The sequence below is a fragment of the Alligator sinensis genome, unplaced genomic scaffold (assembly GCF_000455745.1).
Source record: "Alligator sinensis unplaced genomic scaffold, ASM45574v1 scaffold156_1, whole genome shotgun sequence".
Classification (NCBI taxonomy): Eukaryota; Metazoa; Chordata; order Crocodylia; family Alligatoridae; genus Alligator; species Alligator sinensis.
The window spans coordinates 4,832,375-4,837,770 of NW_005841844.1; positions in this window are offsets into that span (position 1 = coordinate 4,832,375).

Sequence of the window (5,396 nt, forward strand, 5' to 3'; positions counted from 1 at the left end):
TCAAGCCTCTTATATGGCTAGCAAGCCAATCGCTAGCCGCCATGTGGGAATAATTTAGAACTGGCCAATAGTGGGACACAAATTTGCATGCGAATGGCGGGAACTCCTTTGCACCGTGCATTTTCTCTTTGCAACTAAGAAATGCACCCTGCAAAGAAAGCTCCTAGTGGCGGGAAATAATTTAGCAGTGCCGAAGCGCGCGCGCACAAAATCACACCCTTGGGTTGTGACACCCAGATGCATCCCCTCCCCACACTCTTCAGCACCACAGCCCCATGCTCTTCAGCACCAAAGCATCACTGAGCAGCTCACATCACGATGTCATTTTTCATGACTGAAAGTAATTCATTTCCTCCTTGAAAGAAATAAGGGCGGGGGGGGAGGAGCCAGTTCAACAGGGAACAGCACTGGAGGGAGTCAGGAGCCACCTGGAGCAGCCTGATGGGGCAACTGAGGGAAGAGGGCCCAGTGATAGCTCACACCTGAGTTTGCATGATTTTTTTTTTGTGGCAGGGAGTGTTCAGTTCCCCCATCCACAGATGTCAGTGCCATGGACTCAAGGCATGGACAGCTGGAGATCGGGAATGTCCCCATCTCATTCCATGCCAGGTGGTCTGCTTAAAGTCCGATCATGCAGCCAGCATCAAGCTGCATGGTAGGACTTTACTCTGCCACACATTCAATTTAAGATGCAATAGAAACACATGGGCTGAATTAATAGAAATGTTGCCATGACTTGGAGGGAAGTGATTATTCCCCTCTATTCACCACTGGTGAGCCCACATCTATCTAGAGTAGTGTCCAGTTTTGGATGCCCCTGGCTACAGAAAGGATGTGGACAAATTGGTCAGGGAGCACGGGCACATGACTTATGAGAAGCCAAGGGAACTGGATTTATTTAGTCTAGAGAAGAAAAGAGGGAATTTAATAACAGCTTTCAACAACCTGAAGGCAGGGGGTTCCAAAGAGGATGGAGCTAGATTGTTCTCAGTGGTGGCAGATGACAGAATAGGGAACAACGGTCTCAAGTTGCAGCAAGGGAAGTTTAAATTAGATACTAGGAGATGCTCTCTCACTAGGAAGGTAATAAAGCACTGGAACAGGTTACCCAGAGAGGTGATAGAATCTCCATCCTGGGAGGTTTTTAAGACCCAGCTAGACAGAGCCTTGGGGTGGGACAATCTAGTTGCGGCTGGTCCTGTTTTGAGCATGGGGTTGGACTAGATGATCTCCTGAGTCCCTGCCAACCCTAATTTTCTATGATTCTACGAAACCAGACCTAAAAATGTGTGTGTCTATACATAGGTTTTAGGTTAAAAATTCTGCCCCAACACAGTTTGGACATCACCTTTTAAATTCATGTTCAGTTCTCCTGCCATATGCAACTCTTTCTTCCCCTCTTAAAAGAGAACTGTCCTCAGGTATCACACACTCCCTACCTTCTTATGAAGCATCCATCTAATTCCAGTCTAATTGCAATCAGTCCATTCCGACACATTTGTTAAAAATAATAGCTCAACATCCACAGCCCTACTCAATATGCCATTAACACACAGGATTTTTTATACATTATAATCTGCCTGGCAACTGACTCCCCAGCCCAGCCCCTGGCTTCTTTACTTTTCATTCCATCCAGGAAGAGCACACACCAACTGCTGCAGCTTCCTGAGCCTGATGAAGGGTTTTTGAACCCGAAAGCTTGCTTAATAACTATTCTCCAACCATTTGGGTTGGTCTAATAAAATATATCAAATTCACCCAAGGAACCTTGTCTGCCTATTAACACATAGGTGCATTCTACATGTCAGCAAAGGAAGTACAGTTCTTGAATGGAAGTAGGACTTTCTAATCTTTTTGTTTGAGGGAAAGGAATTCTCCTTTCACAAACAAGCACCAATTTAAAATTGGTTCTACTGACATTTCTTTAAAATGGTTTCTGTGTAAATTACTAATCACTGGATATTTGTGTTGCTGGAAAGTTAAAACTGTCACTAGACAGCAAGAGAGGAGCCTTTTTCGACTGTAGTCACCTGATGGAATGGGAATTCAGAAATGTGACAGGCAGAACATTATAAAGCATGATGTTTGGGGGGAGGAAAAAGTTAACATTCTTTACTGTTAAACTGCAGAGACAGCATCATATCTCTGTATCATCTAAATGTGAAGATGCAGAGCTGATGTTGTGGAGAAAAAACCAAGATGCAGGCAACCAAATTTACATGCAAGAAAGCTGCCATCTGTGTGATAGTTCTTAATCATGGCAGAGATTAATTAGATTTTTCCAGACATGGCATTTTGACAAGCTCATTTGACAGCAATGCAGAAGACATATTTCATTAGATCTTCCCAGACAATGCTGCTTTATCAGCACAAACCTATGGCCGCATCCAGACGAGCATGAATGCGCAGTATGTGGAAGCAGCACCAGCCCACCATTCCCCCTTGTGCCCCCCCTCCCCCCCAAGTCCCAGGAGTTTCTTGCCCCCTACATTTCCCTGCCCCCACGCCTCCCCCCACCTTCATCCCAGCACTGCTTACCCCCACACTCAAGCACAGGGCATTGCCCCAAGCTGGCACCACCAAGCTGGGCAGTGATACCAAGCTCCATGCACTGGGAGCTGTCCCCCATTCCCAAACAGCTCCCCCCACTCCCCAGAGCCCAGGCCTGATCCCCATGCCTCCTGCCAGCCCGGGCTGGCACCAGGGAACCTAAAGCTCCCCATGACTGCTAAACGAGGGCTGGGGTAGAGGGGTGAGGAGCAGCCCTGGACTGAACTGCTCTCAGAGGGCGCGTCCAGACATGTGTAGTCATGTGGTATGTGGCTACTGCACAGGCCAGTGTTCTCTGTGCTGCAAGGGCACACTGCCCATGTGTGCGCTGCTTTTTTTCCCCCTGTGGATATCCAGGGGTAAAAACAAAAAACATGGGGAAAAAATAAACCCAAGCAGTGCACACTCAGGCAGCATGCACTGCTAAGCAGAGCTGGGCTGAGTGACGCTACACTGCAGCTGCTGGCCAGGCTCTTTCTGGCAGGATCACTATGGCTGCAGCCCTGGGAGAGCCTCCGAATCCAAGGTGCTGGCCCCAGCCTCCCCTACTGTCCCCAGGGCAACTTGCCACACACCAAAGCACAAGTGGCACAGGCACTCCAAGGGGAAAAGTAGCTGCAGTACAAGCTTCTACTTGTCCCCAGGAAACCAAACGTCCATGCACATCTAGACATACTCACTGGAAAAAATATCTGCTCCCAACAGGGGCACAGGTGTAGATGTGCACACAGAAACACTTTAACGAGCCTGAATTTTCTTTACAGAAAAAATTCAGGCGCATTAATTGCACGCACCCACTGAGAACAAAACATAGGAACTCCCATCATTATATTAGTGTGATTTTTTTAATTGTTTGAATGCTGCTGAAGTATTTTCTGTGGAATTCAGAGCTTATTGCAGCATTTTGTCACAACCCAGTGGTTTTGGTGCCTCGGCACGATGGAATTTTCCCGCCACGTGAGAGCCTCTTGCACAGCAAAAGGTTTTTGTTGCAACAGAAAAACCTCGGTGCAAGAGAGTTCCCGCCATTTGAATGCAAATTTGTGTTCCACTATTGGCCAGTTCTAAATTATTCCTACGTGGCGGCTAGCAATTGGCTTGCTAGCCGTTTAAAATTTTGTGCGACTTCTGCCCAAGTCGGAGAACTTTGAGCACGCTGCAGAGTGCCTCTGAAGAGATCTGACTTGCGGCTGAGCTGATCGACAGACTGATCACCTATCGATTCTTCTCCCCGTCGCCGAGCGCAATTCTCGACGTACCCTTTCCCTGCCGGATTAATTTGTGGACGGATTAGCTGGCCTGAGCCTTGCCAGCTGGAGCAACTGACATAGTTGTTCAAGCAACCGGACCACCAGCGTCACGGCTACAAGCAGCGTAAGTAAAGTTTTTGCAACCAATAAACTGTGTCTGTCTCTCCATTCACCAGCCCGCCCAAACGACCGAGTAATATTTGAATCATCTTGAGTCGGCTCCGGCCGTCCGAGACGCATTTAAGACTAGCTTGATATAAAAGACATTTAATCACTTGCATGATAAGTGTAAAATAATGTGAGTTTTGTACTTTCAGTACTTTGGATCTTATTCAGTACTATAGAGCACTCAAGTGAAGCCTGTAAAGAAACGTATCTGCAAAATGTTGAATGACATTATAGACATCATCATGGGCAGACACTGGGCAACTGAGCTGTTCCCAAAAGTCACTGATTGGAAACTGGTTGACAATTGTGCGTAGTGCTCAGACTTCAACACAAAGGGGTGAGCGCGAGCACCCAGCCCAACGTATCTCATAGGGCCGAGGGGCTTGGAAAGGGCTTGAACCCATACTTTGGGAGTCTCCAAAAGCAGGCAACTTGTGGCTGATGGCAGTCTTGTTTTTCTTCTATTTCAATAAACTTGAATAGCCTCCTTTTGATTGAAGTTTACAATATACTAGGACAGGAAGGCGTGTCATATTTTTTTGGTCCTCAGGGGCTAGGGGAGTAGGATGAAGGGCTGTGCTTGAGTAGGAAGCAAGGACACCACTGACTGCTAGTCCACTTCAGGTTTAAAGTGCACTTAAATAATCTGTTATGTGTCCATGCACTCAAACATCTCTTTTTGTTGATCAAACAGAAGAGCCAGAATCTAAAAGTGGCAGATTCAAGTATCTGGTGAGAACTTTGGAAACTCTTCAGTTTCATGTCCTTGCTAATCCATCATAAGGGCCAAGGAGCTTCATCTAATCGAATTTACCACTAACCTTTTAAGAGGCTGACAAACATGAGAAAAACAAAAACAAAAAAGTGCTTTCTTTACCAAAAGAGGCATCTGTCAGTTTGACCCAGACTTGCCCAACATCTGCAAAATTGCAGAGCCTCTTCTAATCAGAGGCTGGGGGGGGGAGGGCAGGCCACTGAGCACATATACCCCCCTTCCCACACCCAGATCAGTCAGTGGGGGGGGGGGAAGGGGTGGGGGCCACATTGAGGCTCCCACACAGAGGGACAGAGTACAGCACAGGCAGGAGCAGGGGCCAAGGTGAGTGGGGCCCCAGGTGGGTTGGGTAGTGGGAGGATTGGGGCCAAGAGAGCTTGCTGACAGCAGGCTCTTGCGGGGCATGGACACCTGGCCCCCCAATCTGTGTACGGGGCAGAGGCGGCAGCTGTTGCTGGGTGCTGCGCTTTGTGCAGAGCCACACTGCAGCTGTCTTGGAAGAGATGCAAGGCCACATGTCCTGCCATGGGGCAGGCACAGGGTGTAACAGCCCAGCGGCAGGATGCACATGGCATTGGGCTGCACCCAGGACAGCTGCAATGGGGCTCAACATGCAAAACACAGCAGCAGCCACCTCTGCCCCACAGATTGGT